At 41.1% G+C, this 20,208-nt stretch overlaps 1 pseudogene; it reads left to right on the top strand.

Moving 5' to 3' along the window:
• The window catches only part of LOC130928000 (zinc finger protein Xfin-like), a 52,920-nt pseudogene that overhangs the window by 12,345 nt on the left and 20,367 nt on the right, over positions 1-20,208 (top strand).

The raw sequence follows: 20,208 nt of genomic DNA on the forward strand, positions 1-20,208 counted from the left end.
TCTTGAAATTTTAATCCTTTTGCTGTGCGTTTTTCTGTGAAAAATAACGAAATCCGGACATTTTCATGAATTTATAAAACCCCGCCTGGCACCCCGGTTAGGATGTAAAAACGGACATGTCCAGGCAAAAGAGGACGTTTGGTTCAAGCCTGGGCGATATGACAAAATTGTTATCGCAATAAAAAAAAATCTTATCAGTCGAAATCGTTAATTATCACACACAATCCTTTTTTCTTTCAAATATGAAGTCTGAAATCAGGGTTTCCCCTACATATATCAGATAAAAGCCGCTACTCCCTGCAAATGAGATGTTTTTATTTATTTTTTTAGGCCATTTCAAACTAGCGGCGGCCGATGTGTGAAGGGTTCAGCGGTAACCTATTCATTGTATATTGTAATGTATGTAACAAAGCGCGGCCCCCCTGAAGACTGGGAAGATGTGACGTAGGGACAAGCGAGTTGGGAGAATGGGCGAGATAACGATAGCATGTCGCAGCAGCCCACTGTTATTTTACTGTATTATTGTTTTTCTTTATCATTGTTGCCACAATAAAGTGTGTAAGCCAATACTGGCTCCTCTCTTTCTTCCCCCCCATCCGGGGTATTCCAGTATTTTGGATCGGACTTTTCGGTGAGAGTAAGCGGTGGACGGCTGTTTTGGACGGAACAGCAAGTTTGAATGAATTTGCGCCGAGAGGCGCTATAGAAGTACTGTCCATTTACCATTAACGTGGAAATGTAGTTCACGAACAAGAACAAAAAAACTATTCACCTTCTCACCGAAACTAGTAACTCTTTACACAGGTATTAGAATTTCCCACCACTCCTTGAAATGGGTTGTCCGTTAACAGAAGGACTATTGTTGTTGTGGTAATGTAGTACTATTAAATTCAATTTCAATTTATTCACACACAGATTAATATTCACAAAGCGTACATTAAGACAATCATAAGAAAAATTATAAGAGCAGAAAGGGTGAATTATCGCATATTATAGAGTCCTCATACAATAAAATACAAACAATAAAATTAAACACTAAATATATATATATATATATATAAAACACACACACACACACAAAGAAAGAAATACCTCCGGACAAGAGGGAAATGTATAACCTAGATATGTTGGAATTTTTATATTTACTGATCAGAATGCTTTTTAAGCATCATTTTAAAGGTGGAGATGGGTATCAACACTTTTAGCTTGTTGTCGAGCTCATTCCAAGTTAGGACCAAATAAAAGAAAAAAATAAGACTTCAACATGTAAGTCGTACTATTGCTACGAGAAAAAAGCCCTATTACTAGGAAGGGTAACGTAGCTGTAATTAGTTATGCACTGTCCGACTCCCGATGCAGCCCACCGCCACAACTTCAAAAATCCTAGGGGAAACCCTGGATTTATTTATTTGATCATTATTTATACTTCATTCGGGGACATTGTTGAGTCACTTCCTTTTCAGCAGAGGAGGGTAGAGTACACAAAAATTTGACTCGAGTAATAGTAGCGTTACTTCACAATAATATTACTCAAGTAAAAGTGATCATCCCAAAAAAAAATGTACTCAAATACAAGTATTTGGTGAAAGAAATAATCGTCATGATTAAAATTGTAACTGCTTACATTTTTTTTAAATCAATGAATAATAATATTAATAATATAAAAATTAATTTGCCACTGCTTGCGCCTGAAGAATTAAGGTGTGTCAATGCACGATGACTAACAGCCAATCGGTGCATCGTTGTCATGGGAATGACAGCCCAGAATGTATCTTGTACGCCCGTATATACTCAGCCAGTCTAACCTTACGGCCTAGTGGCTGGATAGACGGTCGATGAAACATATCATTGTCTTCTTTTGTCTTGCAGGTTTCAGCAAATATCTTGGTCCTGACGCTCAAAAGCTAAAGAGAGAAGTACAGCTTTTAATCAAAAAGGAGGAGGGCGAGCTGCCATACGTTAAAGACGAAGAAGAGCATATCACCATGTCGACTGGTGAGCCCTTGAAGAGCGAGGATGATCCGAGTGAGGCCAGCAGAGGGACGGAGCCTCCAAACAGCAGCTCAATGGAAGGATCGCTAGCACACATTTTCATCGCACCTTCAGATAGAAATAGCGCCACGTCACACTCGCCTTACAAAGATGATTGTCATAAGAAATCTCACCGTGACGACAAACTCTGCAAATGCTCTCAGTGTGGGAAAACCTTCGTTAATAACTATAGTTGTCATATGCATGTGAGGAGCCACGCTGGTGAAAATCCTCTTGTCCGCTTAGTTTGTGGTAAAAAATTCACTCAGAAGAGCCACTTAGACAGACACACAAGAACCCACACTGGTGAAAAACCTTTTTCCTGCTCAGTTTGTGGTCAGGGATTCACTCAGAAGAGCTCCTTAAACACACACACAAGAACCCACACTGGTGAAAAACCTTTTTCCTGCTCAGTTTGTGGTCAGGGATTCACTCAGAAGAGCTCCTTAAACACACACACAAGAACCCACACTGGTGAAAAACCTTTTTCCTGCTCAGTTTGTGGAAAAAGATTCACTCAGAAGAGCTCCTTAAACGCACACACAAGAACCCACACTGGTGAAAAACCTTTTTCCTGCTCAGTTTGTGGAAAAAGATTCCCTCAGAAGAGCTACTTAAACGCACACACAAGAACCCACACTGGTGAAAAACCTTTTTCCTGCTCAGTTTGTGGAAAAAGATTCCCTCAGAAGAGCTACTTAAACAGACACACAAGAATCCACACTGGCGAAACCCCTTTTTCCTGCTCAGATTGTGGCAAAGAATTCAGTTATAGGAGTGCCTTGAAAGCACACACAAGAACCCACACGGTTGAAAAACCTTTTTCCTGCTCAGTTTGTGGTCAAAGATTCGGTCAGAAGAGCACCTTAAAAAAACACACAAGAACCCACACTGGCGAAAAACCTTTTTCCTGTTCAGTTTGTGGTCAAAAATTCACCCAGAAGAGCAGCTTAAATTTACACACAAGAACCCACACTGGTGAAAAACCTTTTTCCTGCTCAGATTGTGGTAAAGAATTCAGTTATAAGAGTGTCTTAAACAAACACGCAAGAACCCACACTGGCGAAAAACCTTTTTCCTGCTCAGTTTGTGGTCAAAAATTCACCCAGAAGAGTCACTCAATTGGACACACAAGAACCCACACTGGTGAAAAACCTTTTTCCTGCTCAGATTGTGGTAAAGAATTCAGTTATAAGAGTGCCTTAAACAGACATGCAAGAACCCACACTGGTGAGTAACCTTTTTCCTGCTCAGTTTGTGGTCAAAAATTCAGCCGGAAGAGCGACTTTAATGGACACACAAGAACCCACACTGATGAAAAACCTTTTTCCTGCTCAGATTGTAGTAAAGAATTCAGTTATAAGAGTGCCTTAAACAAACACGCAAGAACCCACACTGGTGAAAAACCTTTTTCCTGCTCTGTGGTCAAAAATTAGCTCGCAAGGATCAGATTAAGAGACACGTGTTTATTGGTGTGAGAAGCAGTGGCCAATGACTGTTTTGCCTGTCATCCGTGCTGCCTTCATCAGATTGTGCACGCAAGTCAATTGTAGTCTGTAGAGTTTCCTCAAATCCTATTGAGGATTGGCAGTATTGGTGCCTTACATGTGCTTTGTCTAATCCTTGTATGATGTGGATCCACAGTATTGCCAAAAGTATTTGCTCACCTAATTTAACTCAAGTTGAGTGGCATTATTTATACAATACTCTCCCCATTTCAAACTACACTTTTCACAGCTAATATTTAAAACAGTAGACCCCAAATTACAAAAATTCTAAATCTTTTATCAATAATATAATTACAGAAATATGGAAAATTATGATTGTCTCACAAATATTAGTTTTTTGGGGAGGGGTGATTATATATAATTTAAAAAGTTAAAATTACTACTCTTGATTGACAGTGACATATTACGACAGAGTATTAGGGCCAAATAAAGGGAGGGAAAAGATGACTACCAGATTAAAGTTGTACTCTTACTACAAGAAAAAACATCAAGTCGGGGGAATGTAGCTGAACAAGGGGTTACACACTTTATGTACATGTACCTTAGCTGGGAGCGCTGACAAAGCATCAGTAAAATCCTTCCATTGATTATAAATTTATGTAGATGAGCTAAAAGATAACGGATTTCCTTATTTTGGAAACTGATTCTAAAAAAACAGCCTCACGAGATGCTTTTATTATTGTTGACTTTAGTGGAGGCGGCAAAGCGCTACAGAAAGTACGTGGCTGCTTATTCAGCTACATTACTCCTACTTAACAGGATGACTATTTTTTTCCTCCTAGTTACAGTACGATTATAATCTCGTAGTCCTCTTTTCTTTATTTTGGCCTAATACTTTTTCGTACAAATTGGACAATGATGATAAAAATTGTTAGCGCTTTCAATCATTCCATCCCACGTCGATAAAAATCTGTCGACTCTGCTTCGAATTTTAAAGTGCTTGTACTTCACTGTGCTTGTTAATTTTATTCATTATAAACAACTTGTTTTATTCAGTCCTTGCCTTCTCTTTGTTCAGAACAAGCCTATTTATAATATTACAACCCTAGCTTTGAGTTATAACTAAAACCGATACTTGGTTACCAATTTGATTCTAAGATTCAGAAAATGTGACGGGACTGCCTTTTCGGCAATACCCGAAGTATCGCCGGTACCGGCACGGCAGATCTGGCCGCTTCTTCTAAAATGGAGGTTGTAAATGAGCGGTTATATGGCAACCCACGCTGTGCTAAAGAATGAGAAAAACAGTCAACGTATGCAACATGGCAGTGACGTGCATTTACGCGTTTTTTTTTTTTTTTTTTAAAAAAAGCTTTTTTTAATTTAACACCTAAGCCTATTTTTTTTCCCAAATCTGCATACCTTTGATGTTGCCTTTATATTTCAAACGAAAACAAATCAATGCCCAGATTGGGTCCCTTTTTTTGGACACCATAACCCCCAAAAAATCAAAACATTTTTGTCAAAATTTGCAATATTGATGTCCCGTTGACAACCAAACATGCTCGATGAAACGTTTTTAAGCGTGATATTTATTCAACTTGTTCGGATAAACATTCAACAGAAAAAAATGAGACTGAAAGGTTTATATTTGATAATTCAACAAAAAAAAGCAGGTATAGTCAAAGGCAAGAATGCAAAATAGTGGCTATATATGTAAAAATATAAGACACAGTATGTAATACATTATATATTTATATACATATAAAATTTGTCAGATACATTTCCTTTCAATGTGCAAAACAGGCCATAAAATGAAAACTTAGTAGAATATGATATAATTCAACATTTAGTGAAGTTTGGTTCACTTCTGCGTAGCTTTTTGGGAGATATCATCATTCATTTTTTAGTCTTTGATTCCTCAGAAGCCTTGGTAGAAAGGAGACACAGGCCCACATTGCATGTCTCACACATCCAGGCAGTACTTGTCTACAGAGTTGGCGCTTCATGGCTCTCTGCGATTTTGGTCTATGACCATACTGGAATCTCCACAGTCCTCTCCAGGACATAGGTCAGGTAGAAGACGAGTACTTATTTCATTGCCATTTCAAAGCACATACACAGTATAGACCCTACCCACGTGACGTCACAACTCCTTCCTCCTGACTGGTGCCGCCCAATTGTCCGTCAACACATCATGTTTCCCTGTTACGGCTACGTACATTCCTCCTATTTACGACGTGTTTTTCTGCTCGTTAACATTATTAATCAAAATGGTGAAGGCGTGTGTGGCGGTCGGTTGCAATAACAGAGAAGATAGACGGAGAAGACGGAGAGACTTGAAGTTCTACCGGATTCCGAGAGACCCGGAGAGAAGAGAGCGAGATGGGCTGCTGCAATTCGACGAGAAAACTGGGCTCCAAACGATTACCACAGATTATGTAGTAGTCATTTTATATCTGGTAAGATGCATTTAATATATATTTAGAGGGTTTTGGGCTGACAACCACAATTAAGATCATTGCTAGGCTAATCGCCGACAACCAGGGGTCGCGTTAACCGGATATTTTCCGTCGTTGACCGGTTTTTTAAAACGGTGACGGAAAAAACTGAAATCCGTCCGTCATTTTGACAGGTTGCAATTCACACCCCAGACCACAGGGTGGCGAGTCAGCATATTAGCTATTGTCTCTTAATGCATGACGTCGTTGGCTCTTCTGTCAGAATATTGTAGCGTCACCGGGGTCTGGCGGCGGCACCGTGATAGACACATCAACGCGAGGTTCTTATTGGTGCACCCGGTGTGCCAGCGCGTCATCCAATCACCCAATCACATGACGTCACAACTCCGCCCCCCTGACTGGAGCCGCCATATTGTGTGTCAGCTAGTCATATTTACACATTACCGCTACGTACATTTTCGTGGACGAGGACCTGTTTCACCCAACCAGCAACGAAATATTTATAAACCTCCAAGCTCTTAAAGTTTTTCAAACTTTCGTGAGAATAGGCTGATTTTGTGTGGACAAGACAGTTGTACAGTTCAGGGTAGCTAGCAGATGTCAGGCAAATACGGTGGAGACAGCGGGTCGAAAAACATCGATTTAGGCATCAAATATGGATCTGGCGAATGGATAAACGGAAGCTTTTCCACATAACGCCTTTTATGTAACGCATCAAGTGAGTTTACGGCATCCGAAAGCACCGGGTCTTCCATGAAATGCATTATAAATTGCTCGATCAATTGAGACCATTGATAATACAGACACAAAATGACGGACAAGTGGGCGGAACCATACAGCGAGCACGTGATTTTGTGACGTCGGTGGGTAGGGTCTATATCTGTTCCTCATCACAACACAAACTGTAGCAAAGTAGTAGCAGGGGTGAGAGTGGCTAGAAATGTCTTGCCAGAACTCCCTGACATTAAGGTCGCCACGGAGCCAGAATCCTTTTTTTTTTTGTCAAACCTCGGAAAACCACTTAAATGCAGATAACACTGCTTTTGGCACAGTTATTCCTATAACACAAACACATTTTCATTCAAAATTGGATTTTTCCCCCCAATGATTTACAAAAATAAAAGTTAACAGAACAAGCTGTAACCCCAACCCCAAATCTAATTTTTCCTCACACATTTCCTAAATGCAAAACCTCCATTTTAACTACTTAAGAACATTGGATGTTCATTAAAATACCGTACGTAACACGTCACCTTTGCTCATTAATATCCATGACGTTAGTAACTGTTGCTGGGGAGGGGGGGGTCAAACATGCATTTGTCCCTCATGCTAGATGTTGCATGTCGTTTTTGTTGTTGTACAATATTTTACTTTAGTATTCTTTCCTACATACCCTTATGTTATTGGTCAGTTTATTTTTATATTTTTTCCTGCCTTTGTAGTTCTTTGTTTTATGAACTCTCTGTACAATGTATTTTTCTTAAAAGCATTTTTTAATCCCTTCGTGAACCATGGTCGATCTTTACTTTTTGTTTTCTGCTCTACCGTTGTATAGGACAGTTTTTATCATATAATGATGTGAATATATTAAATGTTTCATATACACAGTCGATGTCAATTCCATTACATACATTTTCCCAATTTTGTGCCAATAAATCCTTTTTAAATGAGTCACTCACTCGCCTGTACTTGACATTCTGCTCTAGCAACTTTCTTAGCTGGGTGCCGTGATAAACTGTAAAAACTGGGGGGGTGATCACTAATATTGTTAATTAACAGTTCGCTTACTGAATTACTGTTAATGTCATTGGTGAATATATTATCTATTAATGTAGCACTGTGGGTTGAGATTCGACTTGGTCTGGCGATTTTTGGATACAAACTCATACTGTACATGGTATTGATAAATCCATCAACTGATTGGTACTTGTTCAGATTGAGCAAATCAATAGACCCCAATCACGTGACGTCACAACTCAGCCCCCCTGACTGCCCATCGTGTTTACAATTACCGCTACGTACATTCCTCCTATTACTGGGTGTTTTTCTGCTTCTCAGGAATCACCGCGTAGTAAACGAACCCAAAAACCTTCCTGACAATCGTTAACATTGATTAATCAAAATGGTGAAGGCATGTGTGGTGGCTGGTTGCAGTAACAGAGACGATAAACTGTCATTTTAGTAGTTGCTGTGTGCCCATTGTTAAAAGGGCAAATCTCGAAAGCAGCACGGTTTGTTTATCTCGGTCCATGATGCGTTTGTGTCGACAGCCGTTAGACAGCGGCGAAAACATCAATATGATGCCAACACGATCGCAGACATCATCAGACAGAGACTGCGAAGCTCATCGCCACGGTCGCGCAGCAAGAAGGTGAGCGCAACAACAGGTGTTGTGCCGAAAGATAGCCGCCCTACGTGAAATATACCCCCTGACGGGAGCGTCCACACGGAAACGACTTTCTTGTACCGTGAATATGTATTATTTTACTCTGCTTGAAGTAATAAATGTCATACCTGTGTGATTGTCATTGGGATATGGTCGTGAAAACCTGTAGACTAATACATTTCTGTTCAATGACGGTTACGTGGCCCAGTCCACGATTTGTTACTAAAATACAGTACTAATATTTTGTGTAATTATTTAAAATTGATCTTACAGTCGTAAATCCATTACTGTAATGGGTCCATGAAAACATTTGATGTTTTCAAGCAGAAATGTGAAGTAATTTCATCACATGCCAAATAGGGTCACAATTAAAGTAATTAAACAGTGTCCAACAAATAAAGCATGAAAAAATAATTTATATGTTGTATATTTGACAAAATAATCGAATTTCCGAAGTTCGAGCCTGAAAGGGGACGAACGCGGAAGTTATACGTCAGACCGAGAACAGCGATGGCAGCGCTCCATACATACGGCCGCCATATAAAGCCCTTCAAACAGCGATATAAGCGATAGATCGAGCGCAAGGGAGGATATCCAAGTTTTTGAAGAGTTGGAGGAAGAAGAGGAGGTTGGAATTTTATGTTGGACCTAACATGTATTAGCCAGACGTTAATCAGGATGCAAACAATGTGCCTAGACTACCTGACATGGAATGGAGAAAAGACCCATCGAGATTACAAGATTGGTAAGATATAGGCTGTTATTATTTTCATGATTTGAAGCTGCAGGCTTTTGCAAATAATTTTATGTTTTTGTCTATCTGATGACATTGTTTAAAAAAATAATAATCAGACTTCATGTTCATTTTGGCAGATCCGGCAGCTCTCTTGCATATAAAATAATAATATAAAAATAATTTTAAAAAACTGGGGGGGAAAGAAGGAGATGAGTCGTTGATGGCTTTCTCCACTTTATTGTGGCAACAATAAGAAAACAAAATAATAGCGGACTGCCTTCACATTCGACCGCAAAGTTTTGCTTCTCACTCATCTCCGCCTCGCCTCGTACTACCAGCTACTACTACTTCCAGTCCCAGATCGTGCATAGTGTCTTTTTATGAGCTTTTTGTTGACAAAGGTATCGAACACACGACGCGCTGACAACTTTTGTTTCTTTATTAACACATGGAGCTAACAGTAATGGGGTGCGGAAATGTAGTTTTTTCACACAAGCGAACACATTACAAAGCACCACTTCAGTGATGTCCCGAGACTACATTTCCCATGATTGACTTGAGCCGCTCGCTGATTCGCTGCGAGATTGACTCAATACCAACACGCTCGTTGTCACCTGTCAGCGGCTCTCGTAAAACACAAACTAGAAGGCTATCAAGCGATCACCGTGAAAGAAACGCCGAACCGTACAAATGCAATGCAATGCTTGAAGCATGAAGGTGGAAATACAAATACAAATAAATGTGCACAAACTCACCGGCGGTGTGTGTCTCTTATGGCAACGTGACTGAATTACCGCGACGCCGACCCGCTTCTATGCACATCTACACCCCTTTCCCGATTGACAGTGGATTAACCCTTTCGGACAAGATCGTAGATGACGCACAATTTAAACACGCTTAACCTAGCGAACACAACAACAACTATGATCGGGGATTGCCACGAGTTGGCTTTCGGCTAACGTCGCTAGCTTCTACTGTACATTCCACAACAGTTGGCAGCTCTGCTTTGACAAAGTCATCAGTCATCTATCCAAAAACTTACTTTTTGGCAAATCCTTGATCATAAACAGACCGGTTAAGGAAGTAGGCATCTTCAAAGTGTTTGTAGCAGAGAACACTACTCGATGAAATTCATTCGCTTCGTGAGAACGAAAGATGTCCATTTATGTGCCCTGCTATCCTTTGGCCACTCAAACAACTTTTCGTTAGAGTGAGAACAAAACATCGCCACATACCGCCGTGGCATCTTACCGAGAAACAATGCAACAAAAAATACTGTTCTATGGCGGACTTCCTTCGCACTTCTAGGTGTGATGTAATTTCCGAAGATTGCCGAAGAAAAGCATTTTCGTTGTCAAGGGCGTTGCTATGGGTTAAACAAAGAATCTGGAAGGGTTGCGTTCAAGAAAATAACGAAAATATGCTTATAATTGCTTAGCCATTGATATTATTCAAAAACATGGTTGGCCAACCTTCACATTTCCGCTTTTTCAGATGATCTAAACCTGTTTATTAAAGTATGTCAATGACGATTTTGAAGTCTTCTTGAGTCTTTGTCTCTCTTAAGTACATAAAGACCTAGTGTTGGTTTTGATAATGAAAAGTACTTTTCTTTACCAATTACATTCAAACAATGTTGTGGAGATAAACACTGTATAGGAAATACGATGTTTAATAACAAAACAAGCATGACAGTTTTACTTTTTTTAGATATATAACTTTTACTAAAATTCTCAAAACAGCAGCAGCACAATGGTAAACAGAAAATAGCAATACAAGGAAATATAAAATATGTGCATACGAAGTAAAATAACACTAGCTGTAGAAGAACGTGTTCAAGTAAATTTGTCCCACTTCACATGACAAGTCCTGCATTGAGAGAAGTGCACATCTTTGCATGGTAATGTCAACACTGAAACAATATATTGTTCAATATAAATGAATTTGCATGTCATTATGACAGTTCCTTCACCTGTTTTAGTCATGTGATGTTTAAGATGATATTCAAGGTACAATTCATGTTCAACAATGTTCTTGTAAGAGCTGTATCATGTTTCTGAGCGGAGCAACGAGAGTGGCGGCTGTGTTGTCGCAGTCCTGCGGTCGAAAAGAGAAGAGATCCTGCACCCAGGCATTCGTTAAATGTCCGTGAGCTTCGAGAGATTTATAGTTTTTAAACTGTTCATTTGTGTAAGCGCTGATACCGTAAATGAGGTAGTTTGTTATATCCAGCGATGAAGTTGGAGGCAGTAATGTGGCGTCGGAGCTGTCATTTACATGCGCGGTACACTCAAAATGGCGCCTGGGGGCATGTGCGCTAGTTTGGGCACGTGACTGACAAAGACCAATAAAGCGCTATAAATAAGTGCTCCGTCAATGGGGACATTTCACGCGGGGCAGCAATAGACCCTACTCCCCTACGTCACAAAATGACGTGTCGCTGTTTCCGGCCGCCATATTGTCCGTCATTTTTTAGCCCTATAGGGAATGGGACGTACTACGTCATTGTTTGGACGCGCCTCCATGCTGGCAATATGATTCACTTCCGGGTCGGCAGACTCAATGCGGATCGTAACGTGTGGTCGTGCAAAGCTAACTCTTTCAGTGTTTTAGAAAGAAATTATGGGTGTGTATTGTTGTGTTACCAGGTGCAACAGCTTCTCCTACGACTAAAAAAAGGGCGAGGAAAACTGGACTCACTTTTCACCGTTTTCCTGCATGGAGGACCAAATATCAGATCACGAAGGCACGCCGGATGGCTGGGTTGCAGCGGTTCGTCGGAAAAGCATTTCTTTTGACCATATTTCTGCTGGAATGAGAGCGTGTTCCCGTCATCTCGACTCTTGTAAGTTGAAATATTTATCCGTTTTGGTTTCAATACGTTTTTTTATTTTTTTTACCGTTGTGTAAATCTGCCTCGGTAGCAATGCTAACCTTCTCCTCCTCCTCACCTACCTGTTGTGTTACTAGGAAAACCTGCATATGAAATGCTGACAACACATCCCGATTGGTCACCATATCTCTTCTTGGGTTATTCTGAGGTCAAGCGCACCACATCGGAGCGTTATGAGAGGTTGGAAAGGCGAAGAGTGCACGCTGAAACTTCAGTTTGCTCTGCTCTTACAAACACGATCCCAAGTGTTGTTGTGAAAAGTCAATAAAATATGAATACCAAAACATGACTTGAACAACTTCTTGACGAACTGTAACTGCTTGTTGTTTACTTCAGGTCTTCATAATAAACAGGTGTAATAATTACAAAGTCAGGTGACTTAATTTTGTTATTCTATTTGGAATATGCATTGACAATTTTTGGACAGTGTTGTAGACAAGAACTGGGACTGATAAGTTGCAATAGATTTATTTCAAGTAATGCAATTTCTCCAATACGATATTTGAATTGACAGTTTAAAATCTTTAAATTAGTGCAAACAAGGCCCACCCTCTGACGGTGGCAGCAAATATTATATAATTATAAGTAATACACAAATACAAGATCACAATAAACGTGTCTTTGTCAAAGCAGTTTAAAACACTATTTACTGGCCTTGGGTAAATTGCCAGACAGGATAAATATGTGCTTTAAAGTTCTTGCATTTCCATTTTAAGTATTGCAAGTACTAGTCTCCAACACAGTATTTGAACTGACAGTTTAAAATCCTTTTAGTACAAAATGGCCCACACTCTGGCAGGGGGCAGCAAATATTATAATACATAATACATTATAAAAAGCTATATACTATATAAATACAAGATCACAACAAAACCTGTATTTTTTCAAAGCAGTTAAAAAACATCCAGTGGCCTTAGGTAAATAAAGGTGTATAAATATGTACTTTACAGTTCTTGCATTTCTATTTTAGGTATTGCAACTTTTCCAACACTATTTGAATTGACAGTCTAAAGTCTCCATAAGTGCAAATAAGAATATTATAATTAAAAAATAATAATAGAATATATAAATTCAACATTACAATGAAACGTGTCTTTGTCAAAGTGGTTTACAAAAAAAAATAATAATAATAATACGTCACTGGCCATAGTTAAATAGCCAGGCAGAATAAATATGTGCATTACAGTTCTTGCATTTTCACAAGTTAAAAGCCCGCAGTTCATCGACGAGAAGGGCAGACCCAGATGGCGTCTGCAGCAGGGGCTTGTTTGAGTCCGACACAGGGCAAATGGAACCACTCCATTGAACAAATGTTCTTTGTCAAATGATCCAAGAAGAGAGATGGTGACCAATCGGGATGTGTTGTCAGCAGGTTTACCTAGGAACACAACAGGTAGGTGAGTAGTAGTAGGCGAGCATTGCTACCGAGGCAGATTTACACAACGGTGTAAAAAAAGAAAAACGTATTGAAACCAAAAGTGGATAAATCGTTCAACTTACAAGAGTAGAGATGACAGGAACACACTCTCATTCCAGCAGAAATATGATCATAAGAAATGCTTTTCCGACGAACCGCTGCAATCCAGCCATCCGTCGTACCTTCGTGATCTGATATTTGGTCCTCCATGCAGGAAAACGGTGAAAAGTGAGTCCATTTTTCCTAACCCCTTTTTTTGTCGTAGGAGACGCTGTTGCACCCGGTAACACAACAATACACACCCATAATTTCTTTCTAAAACACCGAAAGAGTTAGCTTTGCACTACCACACGTTACAATCCGCATTGACTCTGCCGAACCGGAAGTAAATCATATTGCCAGCATGGAGGCGCGTCCAAACAGTGACGTAGTACGTCCCATTCCCTATTCTCAATGGTTTCAATTAGTCGTGCAATTTATAGAGCAATTCATGGAAGCCCCCGTGTTATCTGATGCTGTAAACTCATTGGATGCGTTGCATAAAAGGCGTTATGTGGAAAAGCTTCAGTTTATCCATTCGCCAGATCCATATTTGATGCCTAAATCGATGTTTTTCGACCCACTGTCTTCGCCGTCTCTGCCTGACTTCTGCTACCCTGATATTTATAACTATCTTGTCCACACAAAATCAGCCTATTCTCACGAAAGTTTGAAAAACTTTAAGAGCTTGGAAGCTTATAAATACTTCGTTGCTGGTTGGGTGAAACAGGTCCTCGTCCACGAAAAATCGGCAGGAATCTATCTTGTGCTCGGGAAGGTGAGTTACGAAATTTTCAATTCAAAATCTTTTGTTCTTGCTAACATCCACTGTCAAGTCTAATGTATTTCATATCATTTGTCAATGGAGCTAGGGCTTTTAATGTTTATATGGTTTAGCGATAGCACTCTCACTATATACATATATAATACGTATTAAATATGAAGTGCGATAGCACTACTCCAGATTGTCCCTAGTTGAATTTATTTTTTGGCTTTTGACCTCAATAGTGAAATTGTAAATTAATTGTATGACAACTGTCTGATTATCCCCTTATAATTATATATTTTCAGGTAGTTCATTCACAACGTCTGAGTGTATGTTGTCGGCGATTAGCCTAGCAATGATCTTAATTGTGGTTGTCAGCCCAAAACCCTCTAAATATATATTAAATGCATCTTACCAGATATAAAATGACTACTACATAATCTGTGGTAGTCGTTTGGATCCCAGTTTTCTCGTCGAATTGCAGCAGTCAATCTCGGTCTCCTCTTCGGGTCTCTCGGAATACGGTAAAAATTCAAATCTCTCCGTCTATCTTCTCTGTTTTTGCAACCGACCGCCACACACGACTTCACCATTTTGATTATTAATGTTAACGAGCAGAAAAACACGCCATAATTGGAGGAATTTACGAACGCTAATGCATTAACATGACTAGTATCCGGACAACATGGCGCGGGGGCGTGGCTGTGACGTCACGTGAGTAGGGTCTATAGACCCTACCCACCGACGTCACAAAATCACGTGATCGCTGTATTGTTCCGCCCCCTTGTCCGTCATTTTGTGTCTGTATTATCAATGGTCTCAATTGATCGAGCAATTTATAATGCATTTCATGGAAGACCCGGTGCTTTCGGATGCCGTAAACTCACTTGATGCATTGCATAAAAGGCGTTATGTGGAAAAGCTTCAGTTTATCCATTCGCCAGATCCATATTTGATGCCTAAATCGATGTTTTTCGACCCGCTGTCTGCGCCATATTTGCCTAACATCTGCTAGCTACACTGATATTTACAACTATCTTGTCCACACAAAATCAGCCTCTTCTCACGAAAGTTTGAAAAACTTTAAGAGCTTGGAGGCTTATAAATACTTCGTTGCTGGTTGGGTGAAACAGGTCCTCGTCCACAAAAATTCGGCAGGAATCTATCTTGTGCTTGGAAAGGTGAGTTACGAAATTTTCATTTCAAAATCTTTTGTTCTTGCTAACATCCACTGTCAAGTCTAATGTATTTCATGTCATTTGTCAATGGAGCTAAGGCTTTTAATGTTTATATGGTTTAGCGCAGGGGTCGGCAACCTATGACACGCGTGTCAGCATTGGCACGCGAAGGGTTAACCAGTGACACGCGAGCGCATGGCAAAAAGAAAAAAAAGAAAAAAAAAGAAAAAAACGCCTTTTTACCTGAATTTCAGACATTTTCTGTTGCGCGCCCTGTTATTTAAGCCACACACACATCCAAGGGAATTCATGTGTAAAGAGACATGGGATTTACTCACGTCATTGCTTTCAAGTATAAAAAGATGTCCCGAGAATGGAGCGGGTTGGACGCTTTCACAGACTTGTCCCGTTTTGCCCACTGGCGCTCTCTGTGCGGGAAGGGCCGCTGGCGCGATTTTATAACCTCTGACATTACGTCATTTTTGGTAGGCATCGGCTGTCACAATGTTGGTCAAATCGTGTTTTATTCCAGAGTCAGCTTTCCCAACGTCGTAACTGCAGCCAATTCAATCTCATCAAGACTGTATTTAAGAGTGTTATTCCCCCACCAAGATCTGCACCCGCGGCTCCACCCGGGCTGGTATGGGGCTAGATCAGTCTTCTAGCCCCACACGCCCGCGCCTTCCTTGGGCACCACGAGAGCTCCACCCGGGCCCGCGCCCGAGGCTTCCATGCGCACCATGAGAGCCAGCCTCCTCGGGGAGAGGCGGCTCCACTCGGGTTCTCGCCCGAGGCTTGCGTGCGCACCGCGATAGGGAAGCTTTCTCTCCCCGGGGAAAGGCTCGCTCCTCGCGGCTCCACCCGGGCCCGCGCCCGAGGCTTCCATGCGCACCACGAGAGGGGGCTCCACTCGGGTTCTCGCCCGAGGCTTCCGTGCGCACCGCGATAGGGAAGCTTTCTCTCCCCGGGGAAAGGCTCGCTCCTCGCGGCTCCACCCGGGCCCGCGCCCGAGCCTTTCGTGCACACCGCAAGAGCCAGCCTCCCGGGGGCCGCGGCGGCTCCACCCGGGCCCGTGCCTCTCCCCGGGGAGAACAAGTGTCAAACGTCATTACGAGACAAAACATGAAAATTCATTCAAGGAGGAGTCTGACAAGGCAGAGACATTAAAACGTGCTGTGTCCAGGTAGTGTAAACAAAAACACCCTGAAAACCTTTTGTCACTGCTAAAAACACCGCCACCGAAGCAAGCTATCACTTTGCTCACTGCATTGCAAAGCAAGGAAAACCTGATGAAAAAAAGAAAAACTGATGGCGAATATATCAAAGAGGCGATCTTGTCAAGCTCAGAGGTTTTGGTTGATGGCTTGACTAACAAAGAGACACTCAAAAAAAAGGGATAAGCAGCTAAAAGTCACAAAGTAAAACCCCGAAATCAGAGCGGAGCCAAGGAAAACAGGGCCAGGGATCACATTAAGGTAGGCATCTTTTATCTTTGTAATATAAAAGAATATCTAAAATGCTGCATATAATTTACTGTTTTAGTTGATAGTGAACAACTAGCTAGTGAACTGTTGCACTTATTTTCAAGTTTTGACATTTTCTACAATATGCATTTATTTTTTATTTGAATGGTAGTTATACGATTTCAATATATGTTCATGTTGTTTTCTTTGGGGTAAAATTACAGCGCTGTTGGATATAAAAAATTGGATGTGCGTCATTAATCTCGGTGTGGCACACTGATTGACAAGAAAATTTGAAAGTGGCACTCCACACCAAAAAGGTTACTGACCCCTGGTTTAGCGATAGCACTCTCACTACATACATACGTGTATGTTGTCGGCGATTAGCCTAGCAATGATCTTAATTGTGGTTGTCAGCCCAAAACCCTCTAAATATATATATTAAATGCATCTTACCAGATATAAAATGACTACTACATAATCTGTGGTAATCGTTTGGAGCCCAGTTTTCTCGTCGAATTGCAGCAGCCCATCTCGCTCTCTCCTCTCCGGGTCTCTCGGAATCCGGTAGAACTTCAAGTCTCTCCATCTATCTTCTCTGTTATTGCAACCGACCGCCACACACGCCTTCACCATTTTGATTATTAATGTTAACGAGCAGCAAAACACGCCGTAAATAGGAGGAATGTACGTAGCCGTAACAGGTAAACACGATGTGTTGACGGACAATTGGGCGGCACCAGTCAGGAGGGCGGAGTTGTGACGTCACGTGGGTAGGGTTTATTGCCTCGCTTTTGCTCCTTCAGCTGTCAGCCAGGTAAGAACGCGCATGGCTGTGAACTTTTTATTGTTGAATAAAATGCACCGATCGCTTTAGTTTTGTGACGACCAGCGAGAATCTCCTCCTGCTGCCGGTGGTGTAAATGTGTGACATCTGGCGCTATTTAGCGTGAGACAAAGTTGAATCCACCTCCTAACTTTGTCATGCAGGATCACTGACTCGGATCGATACGTCTGGCGTCTTTTAATCAAAGCTGGTCTAAAATAATTTAACACCATTCGTTTTGATTTTCTTTTGGCATGGAGTGATTGCAGGCTGGCCATGTTACGTGGCGACTGCTAATAACAAGACACTGCTGCTTTGCTCAACGTTAATTTTCCTTCATCTAATTATTCCGGGTTGGTGGAGCGGACGTCATTGCCGTGCTGCGCGGACGTCATCGCCGTGTTGAGCGGACAGGTTGCGGGTGCGCACTGCTCTGCCGCCCCCGAAAAGCGGGTATTTCACGGACGGTATCTCCAGGCTGCGCCTTGAGTACGGGCATATGCGTTCCTGTGCTCCCAGTTCGGGACATTATAGCCTAAACGAGACTATTACCCTTTTTAATGTGCATGACTATAACTGTTTGTCCCGTTTCTCTGTTCAGGGCTGAGGGCTTGCAGTGGGTGTGGTGGCAGCCCCCCGTGTGCCGTGAGTTTTTGTTTTGGTTGTGTTCATTTGCAGTGTTTTGGGGGTTCGCCCCCACTGGTCCCAGCCCTGCGGATTCAGCTATTTTAAAATCTTTTTATTTTGTTTATTTTATTTACAAAATAAAGAATTTGTACTTTGCAGACTGCCTCTTGCTCTCCTTGTAGCACAAACCGTGAAGCCTTTCTCGTGTTTTTAACCTTAATTTCCTGGTGCAAACCCAGGGTGGCGTTGTTGAGCAAAATTTTTAAACACATTTTGAACACCCCTACCACGTGTTGCCACACTTGTAAGGACTAAGTGTAAACAGGATAGTGTGCCGATCGGAGCACAGGTAGAAAGGTGACATGAATCCACAGAATTCAAATGGCTTTAATTTGCCTTATATTCACCCAAATCTTCCTTGCTGTGAAAAAAATGAGGAATTGTAACTCCACGGGGCATAAGGTATGCGATCAATCTGTAAACAATACAACAAAAAAGGAATAAACTAAACTACCATAAATTTCAATTTAATCAGGAAAATACAGTCAAGTGCACATGTCACAAAGAAGCATATAGTTTGACTGAATTCGTTTACAACAAATGGACGAATGCTGACATCTAGCGGCCGTAATTGGAAACTACCGTACACGTCAAATAATACAGATGCAACATCAACATTGTATAGAGCCCACTCACCTACGTCACACAATGACGTGTCGCTGTATTCGGCCGCCATATTGTCCGTCATTGTTTATCCGTATTCTCAATGGTTTCAATTTGTCATGCAATTCATGGAAGCCCCGGTACTTTCAGACGCTGTAAACTCATTGGATGCGTTGCATAAAAGGCGTCATGTGGAAAAGCTTCAGTCTATCCATTCGCCAGATCCATATTTGATGCCTAAATCGATATTTTTCGACCCGCTGTCTTCGCCGTCTCTGCCAGACATCTGCTACCCTGATATCTACAACTATCTTGTCCACAGAAACTCAGCCTATTCTCACGAAAGTTTGAAAAACTTTAAGAACAGCTCTCGAAGCAACATTACCCCGTGTGACCCTTTACTTCCAATTTTCTAAAATGGCGACAATCAATAAAAAAAAAAAAGTTGACTGCGATGGCCGACGCTTCAAGGATAGGTGGATATTGGACCATTTCTTCAATAAAATACGCAACAACTGTGTCTGCCTCATTTGCAAAGAAACAGTCGCTGTTTTCAAAGAGTTCGATGTGAGATTTTACCAAACAAGACACGCTGACTGGTACGACAAGATTACAGGGAAAATATGCAGCGAGAAATTAAAGCAACTTAAAGCCAGTTTAATTTCACAGTAGCAGTATTTCGCAAGAGCCCGAGGGTCGAAAAAGAACGCCACAAAGGCGAGATTGTTGAAATTATGAATTAAAAAATAATAATAATAAAGCAAATGTGACTCACAGAAGGGCTTGCTAAAATTTGTTTAAATATATTGTTCTACGTAAATCAGCCAAGGTAGCCCACCAAATATTTACCACACCAAATCTGGCCCCCTTTGCAAAAAGTTCGGACACCCCTGTTTAACTGATGATCCGTAGACGAGGCCAGCTTCTTTCACTTGGTACCAGCTAAATATTATTCAAAAAATAATGATGGTGGAAGAAATAAGCATCTTGAATTTGAAACTGTATGTTGTCTGCGATTAGCCTCACAATGATCTTAATTGTGGTTGTCAGCCGAAACCCTCTAAATATACGTATATTAAATGCATCTTACCAGATATAAAATGACTACTACATAATCTGTGGTGATCGTTTGGTGCCCAGTTTTCTCGTCGAATTGCAGCAGTCCATCTCGCTCTCCTATCCGGGTCTCTCGGAATTCGGTAGAACTTCGAGTCTCTCCATCTATCTTCTCTGTTAATGCAACCAATCGCCACAAACGCCTTCACCATTTTGA

Source organism: Corythoichthys intestinalis, chromosome 13 (assembly GCF_030265065.1).
Source record: "Corythoichthys intestinalis isolate RoL2023-P3 chromosome 13, ASM3026506v1, whole genome shotgun sequence".
NCBI classification, from domain to species: domain Eukaryota; kingdom Metazoa; phylum Chordata; class Actinopteri; order Syngnathiformes; family Syngnathidae; genus Corythoichthys; species Corythoichthys intestinalis.